The sequence below is a fragment of the Alligator mississippiensis genome, chromosome 2 (assembly GCF_030867095.1).
Source record: "Alligator mississippiensis isolate rAllMis1 chromosome 2, rAllMis1, whole genome shotgun sequence".
Classification (NCBI taxonomy): Eukaryota; Metazoa; Chordata; order Crocodylia; family Alligatoridae; genus Alligator; species Alligator mississippiensis.
In genome coordinates this window covers 306,717,216-306,732,171 of record NC_081825.1, presented here as the reverse complement: position 1 = coordinate 306,732,171, position 14,956 = coordinate 306,717,216, and positions in this window count along the sequence as shown.

Below are 14,956 nucleotides of genomic sequence, written 5' to 3'. Positions count from 1 at the left end.
GTGAGTGGAAGGGGAGCAGCCTGGGATGCAGGAGGAACCACATCCTGTCTGAAGGCTGGGCCTGGCTTCAGGGAGATTTGGGGGGCAGCTCTGTTTAGAGGTGCTCAATTCTTGGGCCAGGGGTAGAGGCTGCCACCAGGGCACTGGCAGAGATGGAGGGGCAGGGAGAGCAGGGCATGGGAGAAGGGGTCAGCCTCCCGGCAAAGCCTGGCTGAGATTTCTTTAGCTTTAATGAGGAATGCCACGCGTCTCTGCCAGCCCAGTCAGAGCAGGTATCACATGCGTGCCACACCGGTGGTCTCAGGGAAAGTGAGCAGCTTGGCTTGGGACCAGTTAAAGTAGGAACACAACACCACGCCCCAGGCTGTGCACTTGGTCTGCGTCAGAGGGAACGAGTGGCCTCTCTGGACATCCGCCACAAGAGAACTCATAAGTATAAAATACCCATTTCCATGGAAATGGCTCATCAAAATGCTGAATGCATTAGTGCCTCTATATTCTGGTAAACTATAAAGTCTAATTTCTGAGTTGTAACAGGGACGAATGCGCTCTGCATAGCAACGGGAAGATCTAATGAAAGAGGTTGATGCGAAGAGTGAATCCCTGGGTGATGTCGACCGAAACCTCTGCACGGTCACAGAAAGGAGCGAACGGCGCAAAGTGGCATTAGCCACATCTGCAGCTTGGTTCCACGGCAGATTGGGCTCTACCAACGTGCGGGCAAAACACATACCGGTGGGACATGTGTGCCCTTCCATACAAGCACCCCGCTCAGAGTTTGTCACTAACTGCTTGCACTGCTCGTTTCCCAGTAAGATGGGGGACAGAATGGGAGGGTAATAAATATTTAAAATATCAGATTCTTCTGCTTCAAACAGACCCTAAGCAAAAACTAATACCAAGCACACCGGCCTCGGGAGCATCGGCTCCCTTCTCCTGAAGCCAGTCTGACATTTCTTGCCTCTAGGCCACAGATCTGGGCTCTTTGGTTAGGTACAGATATTCAAAAAGCAGGAGGTGGAAGGAATCGATGCAGGGTACACAGTTTTCTGTACATGGTGTAGTTTAGATCGGTAGCAAACAGAACACATCGTCGCCCTTTGGTGTGGGGGGAAATCTTAGACTGGCTTAAAGATGGCAGAACCTGTTCTGCATGTGCTGATTTTCTGGTCTGTTATGGGTACAGACCAGTTTCCAGTCACTTCTACTGGTGAAAGTGTAATGGTCAAGGTCATGCCTTCGCTGTTCACATTTGCTCCATGCCCTTGAGTACATCGCGTGCTTACCCCGCCTGTCTCAGGGATCAGGCAGGCAGTGACCACGTCGGGCAGTGCAACACGCCAGGACTGTCTTCTGACTTGCACCCTCGGAAGGGCTTTGCTGGGAGGGAAGCCGCTGCCCCGGTCCCTGTGCAAGCAGCAGGGACGTCTTGCCTGACAACATGACCTGCACGTGCTTTCTGCTACTCTTTGACCAGGGGACAAGCAGTTGTCTTCTGCATGTCCACATCACAGCCGTGTCTGAGCTCCTTTTAGTATACAGGAGGATTTCACCCTCAGGACACCCCTGCAGGGCAGCCACAGGCTCTGGGCCCAGGTCTCCTGGGTCCCCTACCGGTGTCTGGGACACTTGCCCACCTTTCCTGTCCTCACCAAGGCCCTTAGTTCATGGCTCAGCAGTCACAAATGATTTTTGCATGAAGTTCAGCTTTCATCACCCCCTGGTTCTCCATGCGACTGCCGTGGGCTGAAGCTGATCTGTGCCAGACCCTCCACTAACTCCCTTTTGGATAGCTCGGCTCCCTGGGTCTCGGGAACAGGCACAGGCTCATTAGTCACTTCTCCAGGGCACGGATAACATTTCATACTAGTAATTAAAAAAAATAAATAAGCAATGAACATTTAATCATTAGGACACATTGATATTTAAGCTCCTTTCCATACTGGGCAGTCCCTGGAGCAGGCTGCCAGTCTCTGCTTCAGCCCAAAGGGCCCTGATGCGATCCCTGCCAACAGGTGGGCACATGGGCTGCTCTGCACCTGCAGCACCGATGACCGGGTTAATCAAGTGGCAGGGCCCGAAGGATGCTGTGTAAGGGGCAGAGGCCGGTCGTGTCCAGAGCAGCATGTGCACAGTGTCCCTGGGTAGCTGCTGTGGTCCCAAACTGCTTAGAGCCGTGCACTAGGCAAACGGTTTGTTGGGGGCGAGGGGAGAGAGGCCCGAGAGCAGCCTGGAGCATTTGCATTGCTCCTTCTACCGGTGGCTAAGAGAGGTGCTGGAGACGGGGTGAAGCAGTGAGTTTGGAGGGACAGGGACGGGTGGAGAGCGGAGGGATTCTTCCGAGCAGTCTGCGAGATGCAGGTGCTCCGCTTCCCTGTGTGCTGCCAGGCGCCGGGCTGAGGGGCGAGCTCTGCTCTGGGCTGGGGCAGGTGAGCACAGGTAAGCAGCACACACGCACCTGGGCTGGTACGAAACGACCCACTGGGTGCTGAAGAAACCAGGTTGTATGTCTGGCCACAGCCCAGTGGCGGGAGGCGGAGGAGCGGAGAGAAGCTGCCAGGAGAACCAGCATATTGAGCTATCTGCTCCCAGCGGCATGGCCGCAACCACGGCAGGGCTCTGCCTACTGCGTTCAAGTCGGCTAACAAACGCTGGCTGGTTTGGCTACAGACCCCTGCTCTGCTGCCCTTTTTGCATACAGTCATAGACATGGGACTTACTATGGGACGGATCCTGACCCCTAAATGGGAGACCCCCCCATGGGAGCAGGGTTTGCTGGTGGAGGGGCATTTACTATGGGCCAGCCTGGACCCCCAGCTGCGGTCCAAGGGCCTGGGCTCAGAGCTAATGGAGCTCGGGGCACACCTTTTAATGAACTCTGCTTTCAGGGATGCTCGCAGAGGGGCTGCGCCTGTGACCACGGCGGTGTGGGCCCCCAGGGTAGACAAAGTTTGGCGGGCAGGACTTTGCAATGAAGACAAACCCCAAACCTCTGGCAGGGGGCTCAAAGAAGGGCTGTGGGAATACCCAATTCTCCTCTTCCTTGGTCAGAAAAAGCACTCGGAGGAAATGGTTTTGGGTCCTCCCCTTCCTCAGCAGCTTCGCCCTGATGAGCCCCCAGCTCCAGCCACGTGCTTGGTGCAAACCTGTGCAGTCTGCCCAAGCCATAAGGCTCTGCCCCGTGGTTACCGCCTGGGAACATTTCCTGCCCCCGGGTGTAATAAGCCAAGGCCCAGCTGCAGCTGCCCTGGAGCCAGGCCCCGGCGGGGGTGGCCGTCCCTCACAGAGGGGCCTCACCTGCAAGGCTGACGCAAGCTCAGATGAGAAGCAGAGACCTGTTTGAGCACCTGACCGGAGCCTGGAGCTCCTCAACCTGACTCTGCACCTCTGGCTCGTGACTCCTGGGCCCTCCGCGCCTGTTCCTTGTTCCTGGGCTTGTCTTGAAGCTCCAGCCTGGATCAGCTGCTTGTCCTGACCACAACCTCGTCTCAGCCTTTGGCCCAAGACCTCAGACTCAGACTGACACCCAGTTCGGGTGACTGCCCATGACACGATAACCTGCTTACATTGGGTGATATTAGCAGATCCCCATCTTCCTGTGCCAGTGACCACAGCGGGCGAGGTGGGCCTCTGATACCTTCCTCTCCCTTGGCTGCTACTTAGCATGCCTGCGACGACCCTTGGAGAAGTACAGAAGCTTTTGAGGAATAATTGTACTTCATTTCCAAGCTTGAGCACATGGTGGATGACCTGGTTTAGCAAAGTGTAGGCGCAGAAACAAGCAAGATAGCTGCACGCTTTGTGGGAGCCCTTGGGCACCTGCTGTTAGGACGGACATTGTGGTTCCCATCTTCCTTCCAGACTCTGCAGGTGCTTTTCTGCACGGTTGCCTTCTTTCGTCCTTTGAAACAACTCCTGCAAGAGCTGTGCTTCCCCAGAACAGGAAGTGCTGTTGGACTATTATTTTTAAAATGTCTTTTCTGAAAGTTATTGATTGCTTTGATTTTTGCACTCCTGGGCCCTCTGCTGAAAAAAACATACATCAGCCAAAGGAAGAAGGCATCAGCAATCGATTTGGAAACAAACCAATTTTTTATCTAGATCTATGTTGATGCACTGAATATATTTGCTGAAGAGAAGCTAGGCTGGGGATGACGTGTGGAAATAGTTGGTCTCAAGACACAACCCACATAGGTGCAGGCTAGTGTAAGTTAATGTACAGCAGATATGTCACACGTGTATGTTCCTTCTGTTTTGCACTTTTCCCCTGAGTGACTTCCCTTTGCATGCAGGGCTGCAGTGAGAGAATGGCCCAGACTTGAACACTCAGCATCCTCGCAGGTCTGTGTGCACTCACCATCCAGCCACCTTCCCCGGTGCTTGTTCATGGATCCCTCGAGCTACTGCTTCAGAGATATCACTTGTAGCCGTATTGATCTAGAAAGCAGAAGCAGACAAAACTCTTGTGCTAGAGGAGATATCTTTTATTAGAGCAACTAAATAGTAGCAAAAAAAGTCTTTCTTTGCAAGCTTTCAGGTCCAAACACCCTGCTTCAGGCAGAGGAGAGTTCGACGATTGTAAACTTCTCCCAGGTAGAAAGGAAACTTCATCTTGCACAGGGGAGGTACGGGATGGTGGGGTTCCCCTGGGTTTCAAAGTCCGTTTGTGAAAATGTTGCTCTATATATGCAGACTAAGCAGAGGCAAAGCTCCAGCAGGTTTCTTCCCTGAAGGTGTCAGATATCAGGCAGGGAGTTGAATTTTGCTGATTTCCTGTTTGGCGATGCAGTTTACATTTCCAAATGGCTAATTACGATATCTTCCATGTTTCAAGGATATAGCTTCTAGCTGTGTTGGTCTAAAAAGTAGAAGACGACAAACCCCTGCACGTGTCGCCGTGCAGACCGCTTGGCGCACCACAGACAGATGTTTCATGGCCAGGGGCCCCCCAGGCCCTGCCCACCTTGCTTCCCATCCTTCCCGTCTTCGGTGACAGCATGCTGTCTGCTTGCGTCCGGTGACACCCAGCTTGTTGTTCTGGATTGAGCAGTGGCTGTTTCTCTGTTTCACCCGTGTGTCACTTCAGGCAGAGAGGTCCGGCCAGAAATGTAGAAAAACAGTTGTCTTGCAACTTGTTTGAAATCCCTACATCATGGTCAACCCTGTCTCCTCAAAGAAGCTGTCATGTTTACTCTGTCTCCACAGTCCATGAGCCAGAGGAAGGCAGATGCATCGAAGACAGCAGGAGATCGTTCTTTCCAGGCTTTTGCTTGGGGTCTATTCAATGCAGAAAGAGATAAATAGTGGAATTTATATCACTTGGGCAGCTCAGCTGCCTCACAAGGATCTCCTAACACCCTTGTGTGCAGATAAGAGTCAGCGTCTAATGTGACCCTTGGCTACACCCAGATTTACCCTGGTTTACAAAGGACCAAGACAACCTGATTAGCTGTGGAGGATGGCTCTGAGACACGGAGAGGCAGTGGAGGAGTGCAAGGCTCAGGGGTGCACGAGCTCCTAAAAGGCTTCAAAGCTCCAGCCAACGTTTGGGCAATGACTTGGAGCCCCTGGGACCCAGCGTGCCCTCTTGGGGAGCTGTCTGAGGCCGGCGCTGAGAAACCAAGGCACTCACAATCTGTGGCTGGCTGTGCAAAAGTTGGCCCATGCCTTGATGGTCTCCCCTGGGGGCTCCCAGTGGCCTGTCCCATCACCCCCACGGATCCAAACCAGGCAGTGCATTGCTCAGCTGCTCCAGGTGACAGCAACACTGGTCCTGGCAGCTGTGTTGACTCCTCCGTGCAGAGGCAGGCACAGCGCAGGGCTCGGTGGCAGGATGGAGCCGTCCTTGTTCAAGGGATGGGTCTGAGCGTAGCCTGCAGCAACAGACAGGCAGCGACTGCTGGCGGCTCCGCAGAAGCCTGTGGGAGGACTGAACCCGTGTTCATCTGAGTACGGATGCGTTCACATAGCCGGCGCTGATCCCATGGCTGCAGTGGTGACTGCGGGAGGCTGGCAATGCTACAGCTACCTCTTCTGTACGGTGAGACTCTCATAACACCTCCAAGCCCCCTCACCTCCTGCCCCGGGGGTCTTTACTTTCCTAGATTAAACAAACCCAGTTCCTTCAGCTGTTCCTCAGAACCCAAATCTTTCCAAATATCCAACCGTTCTTGTTGCTCTCCTAGGCTAGGGACAGACATTACACATAAACCAGTTTAAGTGATCAGAAACTGGTTTAAACGTGTAACAGAAGAGATGTAAAGTGTGCATAACCCAGTTTGAAAATGGCTGAAACTGGTTTGAGATAAACCTGGTTGAATCTAGCATCAGATTTAATGAATTTGGGCCAAACCAGTTTATGCAATGTCTGTCCCAGACCCCTTGCTGGTTTAAGTTAAATCAGACTCCCCCAGCATCCCAGCATGCTCTCTGGGCTGGGCAGAGCTCTCTGCTCCACAGCAGGGCTGGTCCCTCCCCTCTGCTCCCTGGCTGCAGCTCGGCAGTCTCTGCAGGTGTCCGCTCCCCCCTCCCAACTCTTGGCTAAGCAGGCATTCCCCATCCCTCGCAGACGCCTCTCAGCATTAGGGAGCAGATGACACGCTGGTACCTCCGAGCTGTGGCACACCAGACAAGGGCAGACTCAAAAGGTAGCCAGTAATGTCCCTCTGTTTTCTTAATGGGTTGATAAACACTGAGTTAGGGGTGATAGGCATTCCCTGGGCTGCTCAGGAGGGGGGAACCCTCCCTAAACACAGCTCCTGCTGGGGTCTGGCTCCAACCCCCACCACTTCCCCGCAGCTCAGCTCTGCAGCAGGGAAAGGAGGGCTGCTCTAGGATCCCCCAGCTTCTAGCCTGAGCCACTACAGGCATGTGCCTGCATATCTGGAATGAAAAGAGAATGTCTTTCCACTTCCAAATCAGTTCAAGGGTTGCAGGTTAGATGAACCTGTATTAGACAAAGCTGTAAAGATTGAATCGATTCAGGCTCAAGCTTTTTGAATGTCTGTCCCTAGCCCTGTGGACTCTTTCCAGTTTGCCTCCACCTTTCTTACAGGTCATTGCCCCCCACTGGACAATGCTCTGGAACTTGATCAGGGCGAGTTGAGTGAACTGATCACCTCCAGCATCGGACATACCCACGTGCCTGCTAACACAACCCAGAATGAGACTTGCCTTTCTTTTTCAACCGCATTGCACTGTTGACTCATGTTCAGTTTGTGATCCAGTCTGGCTGGGCAGAAAAGGTGCTGGGGGCTAGAGTTGCTAGTTTGCATTTGGGCATTTTATTTTTCCTTCCCAATTGTAGTATTTCTTTTTCTTCTGTATTGCATTTTGTTTCATTTCAGACATTGTTCTGTGATAGCAAGACTGTTTTGAATTCTGTGCTAGTCCTTTGAAATGCCTGCAGCCCTTCTACCATTTGGTGTCCTCTCTATCCAACCCTCCTAATGCTGATTTGGTTGATACAACAGAGACCTCACTTGTAACGTCTAAAGCTAGGACCTCACTTGAAATTGCCTTGCAGATTGACACTGAACCATTGGCGATGACTCTTTGGGCATGGCTTCTAGTTGTGCTCCCACCTCACGGGGTTGTTGTCTCAACCATATTTCCCTAGATTGCTTTTTCACTGTTACGAGGGACAGTAACATCAATGAATCTATGACTTTTTCAGAGCTGGAAGGGACCTCAAAAGATTATGGTGTCTGAATCCCTGCCCTGGGCAGGAAAGAGTGCTGGGTTCAGATGACTCCATGCAGGTGCTTGTCCAGCCTCCTCTTAAAGATCCCCAAAGTCATGCTACAGCCTTATTTTTTAATGCTCACCTGAGGTCCTTTGTCTCTGGCCCCCTCCAAGTCTAGTTTAAAACCTTCTAAACTAGGCTGGCAAGTCAGCTGGAGGATGCTCTTCTCCTTACTTGTCAGATGCACGATGCCTCCTCCTTGCACAGAGCTCCATCCCTTGCTCAAGAAAGCCAAACCCTCCCGTTCACATCACCTGCACACTTTGTCTTGCCAAGAAGAAGCCAAGTTCCCGTCAGCTCTGGACCACTGGTGTGTGCCAGGGAACATGGCCTGGTGTTTCTGATACAGCCAGTGTTGACACTGGATGCGGTTGGGTAACTAGACAGACGCCAAGAGGGAAGCACATTGCTGCTGGCTCTTTCCCTTACCTGCACAGGAGGATCATAGCTGCTAATACAAGAAGAACAATCTCCTGGGCCAATAATCGTTACCGCCGCTCCGTATCCCATAGACCTTTAGTGAGCAGCCTTGTATTCTGTCATAGACCAGAGTCTTGCTGACCTTCACTGGCATTTCCCCACTCCTGATGCTGGGCCACGAACAATTAAGCACATTGTGTCATGTCCTATTAGTGTGCCTGACAAGGAGTGGGTTTTTCCTCTTGCAGCTCACTCTAAATTAATTTCCAAGCTACGGCATGTCGGTCTCAGTGAGCAGAATTAATGTGACCCAGTCCACTTTTTGCCAGCTTGCCGAATGTGATAGCTATCACAACCATTCATTCTGGTTTATCGTTGTGCCAGGTAGCTGTGTCTCTTCATTTTTAAAACATTTGCAGACCACTGAAGGCAGGGTGTCAGCAGTGATCGCAGGGCCTGTTCTGACAGTAAAATAACTCCCAGCTGGGAGCACGCCTCCAACTTTGCTTAGCTTTTTCTCAGTTGTTGTGTTTGGGTGGGCGTTGGACTGGCTGCCCAGGGATTGAACCCAGAGAGCGGTGCATCAGGTCTCAAGTGCAGACTTCAGCCCAGAGCCCTGTGGATATATGTCCATTTTGATGGAGAGCACCTTGGAGGGTGAATGCAGCACTTATTTCCCAGGGGCAACCAGCTATTTCTCTCCTTTCTCAGTGCCAGCCAGGGAGCTAATAGGAATGACATTGTGTGATGTGGACAAGAGCAACTGCACTGCAGTCACATGAAGTCCTGAATAGCACCCTGCTGATGAAGCCTGGTGGTTATACCAACCAGCCTGGGACGGAGCGGCAGTAGCACAGCCTGCTTGCAAACCAGGAGCCAGAGCTGTCCAGACAAAGTTCAAATGCAAAACCTTACAGAGGCAGGTGTGCACTCCCTATTAAATGGACACACAAACTTCAGATTACCCTAGCTAGGTTAGCACACTTGAAATGAGAGCAGACACTGATGGGCTAAGTCACATCCTGGTTGGTCATTGTCCACATCTTGACATGAATATGGTTGGTTCATTATGTTTCCCATTCCTGGTTTTCTTACTAACCATTTACCAAATATTTAATATTTCATACTAGAGCATTTCCCACCGCCCACCCCCTTGTTCAATATACATTTCCCAGCTGCTTTGTACTTTCTGACAAAGTGAGGGAATAAGAACAAATCGTTAGGTCAGTATGAGACATAAGCAAACAACACTGGGAAACCAAGCACCGAGCAATAATTAGAAACATAACTGGACTTGGCTTTGGAGGCACAGTTCATGTTCATGGTCTTTCTACAAAGTGCTGCAGCTCCTGTGTCCTCCATGTGAGGATGTAGGTTAGCACAAACACGGTGCCCGACATGCAATGAAGCACTCCAGAAGAGGTTTTTATTGATTTTGCAAAGGCCATGTCAGGCCTTGTGGAAGGGGCTTTGCAATAGGAGGTCACTAACTATATTCTGTGGCAACTCAGGGCACCAGCCTCACGGTATTCCTATATTCAATATTCAGATGGACATAGACTCTCATTCCTTGCAGTTTACACTGAGAAGCACATGAAATGGACCCACAAAATGGACATGAAGTTATGAATAATAATGCCTTGCTTTAGTCTGGAGTGATCAAACCATGATGAATCCCTGAAAACAGTAAGGTTAGATTACATGTCAGCCTCCATCTACTAACTAAATTACAGGTGAGCATGTGTAGCAGGCTTACCTTTTCGGGGCTCGGGTTGAGTCCCAGGATCGAGGGTCTATGTTTGATTGGTGAAGCCCACCCACCAATCCAGAGGCACTGCAAGGGAAGCAATGCCCCACCCTTTTCTGAAGGGAGGGGACAAGGAGCAGCTGGACCTGAATCGGAACTGCGCCAGCCAGGTCCGGAGAAGGTCGGGGGTGGAGCCCCGGGAGAGTATAAAAGGGGTGTGTGCTCGCCATGCTGGGGAAAGATGACGAGGGACGGCGATATTATATATATATAATTATATATATATATATATATATATATATATATATATATATATATATATATAACAATAATATAACCCTGCCTGACCACCACCACTGTCACTGGGGACAGGGCACCGCTCCCACCCTCCCTGGGTATACCTGGGCTACACCTTTTGCAGTGCAATCTACTAGCTCGGACCCGGGGAGATGTGTCTGGCTGGCTCTTTATGTTTTCTGTTTGTCTATCTGGCTTCCTTTGCTGCTGTTCCAGCTCACATGCAGGGTGATTTGCAGGGCTGCACGGATGGGGGACCGTGTGCACCTTGTGGAGACCGAGGATGCCAGGGTCCAGGGGCTCCATCTGCCTCCCTGGCAAGCCCCTCTCTGCACGGCCTGGGATCTCTCACCAGGTCCTGTTTTCTACCCCTCTCAGCACTGCACTTGCAGCCAGCAGTTGTGCCATGATGTCTGCTCTCATCCTGAGAGTCGCTGTGCTGATCCCATGGGCCGCTATAACTGTCCTGTTTCCTGTTGCAGACTCTCAGGGCAGAGAGTTTTGTGCATGCCTAGTGCAGGGGCACTGCCAGCATAAAGGTTATTATTGCTATTATGGTTGTCATTGTTGTTATTATTTTTACTATAGATCACGTTAATGAGAGTCAGACCTGAGCAGGTTCACATCACTCTGGCCCCAACCTATCCCTGCCATGCAGCTTCCTCATTGCCCTTGTGTCTCGCTCCCAGCCAAGAGCTGTTGCAGACCTGTGACAGGAGGATGCGAGCTTCCCCTGGGAAGTCAGGAATAGATGATGAAAACACGTGCAAACACCATTTCTGAGACGCATCATTATCTAAGCTGGGGTGGACCAGAAGGCGATCGGCATCGCTGCGTCTACGTGAGATGACAGCCAGGCCACTCCTAGTGCTACCAGCAGTTTTAGGGGATAACCATTTAACCAGACACCCTCCCTGTCACCGTACAGCTGTGGGAAACCACCCTCGCTCAAGCAGGAGGGCACCCATGTGCCATGTGTCATGTGATGACACCGGATCGCTGCATGTCGAGACAATCCCCCAGGTCTTCATGGAAAACGCAGGCAGTGACTGAGTCAGGAAGGGCAGCGCTCAACTGTGGGATACGCGCCCGCGGGAGTGATAAGTAAAGCAACAAAAACCCCCTCCAAAGAGGGAGCTGCAATTGTGCTGTCTCCTGGTCTGAAATGTAAGGACGTGCCACCCCGCTTGCCTTGCATGAGGCCCTGGCTCGGGCTCCCCGTCACCTCCGCAGCCCCCGCTGCATCGCAAACCCGGAGCCAGGTGGGAGGCACCGACCCGTTGCTGGTGATGTGCAAATGGCGAAAGGGGTGATCTGTGCTGAATAAATGACTTGCTGTGAAGTGCTCGTTTGGCTCTATACATCTCTAAGACCTGCTGTAGGAGCAAATACTGTACCATATTGTTTTATGGAGGCAGCAGAGCCTTTCCTTATAGTGCGCTGTAAATCTACGCACATTTCCATCCTGGGTTCTCCTCTTTTTCCCCGATTGCAATACATTTTCTAAGCTAGATTTTTTCTGTGAATTAGTTTTTAATGCCCCCTTATGAGAGACAGTTTTTCATATTTTATATCTCCATCAATAAAGATTTCTCTCTCATCACCAGTAAAATTGGACTTTTGATTAAAAATGATCCAGCAGTACTAAGCGCATCGCCTGTATTAATTTCAGTGCCCCATTATGTGCCAATAGTATTTATATGGGTTTATATATCATATATACTATGTGTATATAAGCAGACAGTTGCAGAACAAATACTAGATATATGAAACATAAAAAAATGGTTAGAATAGAAGTAATTCTCTTGTTTAAACCAACCAAAGCAAAAGCATTTAAAACTCCCCCTTCGTACCAAGATGCAAGGAAACAGCAATATGTAAGACAAATCCCAGTCTTCCTGCTGGGACCATATGGGGTGAAACTGGGTTCATAGGAGCATCCGAGGCCAGTGGGTCTGAGCTCAGGTGCAGGAGCGGTGTGCTGGGTAGCATTTCCATCCCAAGGGCAGAAAAGTGGCAGATTTTTAGCAAACAACTGCTGGCCTGGCCTTGCCCTGGAGCCAGCCAAAACCTGATGAAGAGCTGCATTATGGCAGGGTGTGGAAACAAATGTGAGTGGTAAATCCATGCTCTGCAGAAAAGCAAATCCTCTCCGCTCCTGCAATGGCAGGAGGCTCGAGAGCATGCTCAGCCCAGCTTTGTCTGCCGGGTGCCTCTCCGGTGTGGGACAGAAATGACAAACCACAGAGCAATCGAGGCCTTTGTCCTTCTTTGGCTTCTAGTTGTGGGCTTGTGACTTCAGGGTGGGATGCCAGAGGAGGGAAGGAGCATGAAAACATTATGTTATTGGAAGCGCAAATGCAAACCAAAGCACCAACATGCTCCTCCCAGCATGAAGCAGAAAGCTCCACTAAATGAAGCAGCTGCTGGTGCTCCTGTGCCAGCGAGCGCTGGGATTTACCACGATGGAGAAGAGACAATTGTTTAAAAAGAAGAAGCAACCCCTGGCTTCAGAGCATGAGCACAGGGAGTCTTGCTGCTGCCACTCCTAGGAACCAGCACTGCTGTCACTGCCTCCGGCGCTCACGCCACGCCACGCCACGCCACGCCACGCCACGCCACGCCACGCCACTTCATTTCCCAGTCTCAGTGACATCAAGGCCTTTGCACACAAGCCCTTCAAGAACTAGGGGTTGTAGTGGGCAGCAGGTTTAATGAACACAAGGCAGTTTTTTTTCACACAGCGTGTCATTCGAGCGTGGGACTCGTGGCCACCAGACGTGGTGGAAGCTGACAGTTTAGCCAGATTCACAAAGGGACTGGACGTGTGTTTGGAGGAAAGGGGCATCAGTAGCTACTGCACACGGGAGCAAGGGGCACAGCCTCTGAATCGGACCTTCCTAGACCCAAAGTGCTGGTGGGTGCACGTGAGAGGAACAGGGGAAACCCCGGTGAGACCCAGGTCATTCTCCCTTGTCTCACGTGCTCTCCGCTGCGGTGTGAAACAGGAGACTGGGCACAAAGGACCTATGGTCTGACCCGGTTGGAGGCAGTTCTGGTGCTCTGATGTGCTCCTCCACCCCATTACTCTGGAAAATACTATTTTTCCTGCAGCCCCGTGTTATGGAGACAGAGCAGGATGGAGCTGCCGGTGCACCTGCCGAGGAAGGCATCCTGTCACAGACAGCAGACAGACGCTACACCAGAAACCCCGCTGCCGCGTGCTGGCACGGCTCATACGTGGGCTTGAGTTACAAAGGTAACAATCACCATATGCTGCTTAAAACAGAATAAGACAAATCCCAAAGTCCCTGTTGTGTTTCATCTGGTCTGTCTCCAGAGCAGAGCTCCCTCTGGGTGCAAGGAGCATGTCACCTGCATGAGGACTAAGGGACATAGAGTAAGGCTCAAGATTCGGGCTAAATAGGCATCACTGACAGACTGCCAGTCACGTGTCAGTGCTGGGACCCTCCAGACTGACCCGCACACACTTACAACCAAAAAGACATTATTTGCTTGGAGACTTTTCCCCATGAAGTAAAGTGAAGAAGCATCGTGCTAAAAATCAGGAGTGTTTGAGACATGTCTGCTTAGGGATGGACAGGATGCTGTGTGACAGGTGCACATGGCGGGGCAGTCACAAGGGCGTATGCTTCGGTCTGGGAGTGCACATTGCATACAGGACTCAGTGGGTACAACAACCATGCCTAGCCTGTGATGCTGCCTAATCATGTATTTCCTGTGCTGCAAGGACAAGGAAAGCAAATAAAAGTGTGTTGTCCGAGAGCTGCAGAAGAGCCAGTGCAGCCACTGCGTGGGACAGGCTCGGTGTGCCCCGTGCAGCGTGTGTGCTCACACCAGGCCTCAGTCTTCCCTCCAAGATGCCCAGCACGTAGCTCCTGAGCTCCCTCCTGGCCCCCGTGGACCAACACGGCCATCCTCCCTGCCATGCAGGACAGTATCCCACCTGCCAGCTCCGACGCAGACTTCTTCCTCGGAAAGCACATGCCCGCACGTCCGAACCTTGCCAAACCCTCCTCTACACACCGCAGAAATACAGCCTGCCCTGTCCATCCGCACAGCTCGACTATCGCTCAGGCTTGAATATCTCCTGTCTCAGCTAGCACTATGCCGCTAGAGCTGGGGGCAGTGAAGCACATCTCCAATTCTTGTCATTACTCCAGGGTTGATAAAAACAAGAAAAAACCTGAAAGGATTTTTTTTCTACATAAAAACCATTTTGAGCTCAACACCAGAAAGTTGTTTCCAAACATCCTTTCGCTGCACAAGAAAAGCTCCCAGTACTTGCACCAAAAATGTCTGAAATCAAAGCAAATTATACAATTGGACTGAGCCTCTGCAGAAGCCAGTGCGGGTACTTGGGGCTTGGTAACCTTCCCTGCTGGGACCTCGGGGCCCACACGCTCCCATTTCTTGTGCTGGTTTCCACTGCACTTTGCGAGGTTACGCAGTGGTCCTCGGGGTCCACTGCACCAGAGACCTAGGGCTGCCCCCCGGGGGGCTCTGAGAAGGGCCCAGCTGGTCTGCCATGGCAGGGAGGGAGGGACAGCCTGGACATCCACTCAGCCTGGAGCAGGAGCAGGTAGAGCCACGTGCCACGTGTCCGCAGGGGCAGGAAGAGATGCACGCTGTGTGTCCGCAGGGGTTTGGGCAGTTGCATTGGGCACAGCATGAGCTTTCATGGCCTGCTGTAGAGCCAGGACCCCCAACCTCTGCCAGGGGCAAAG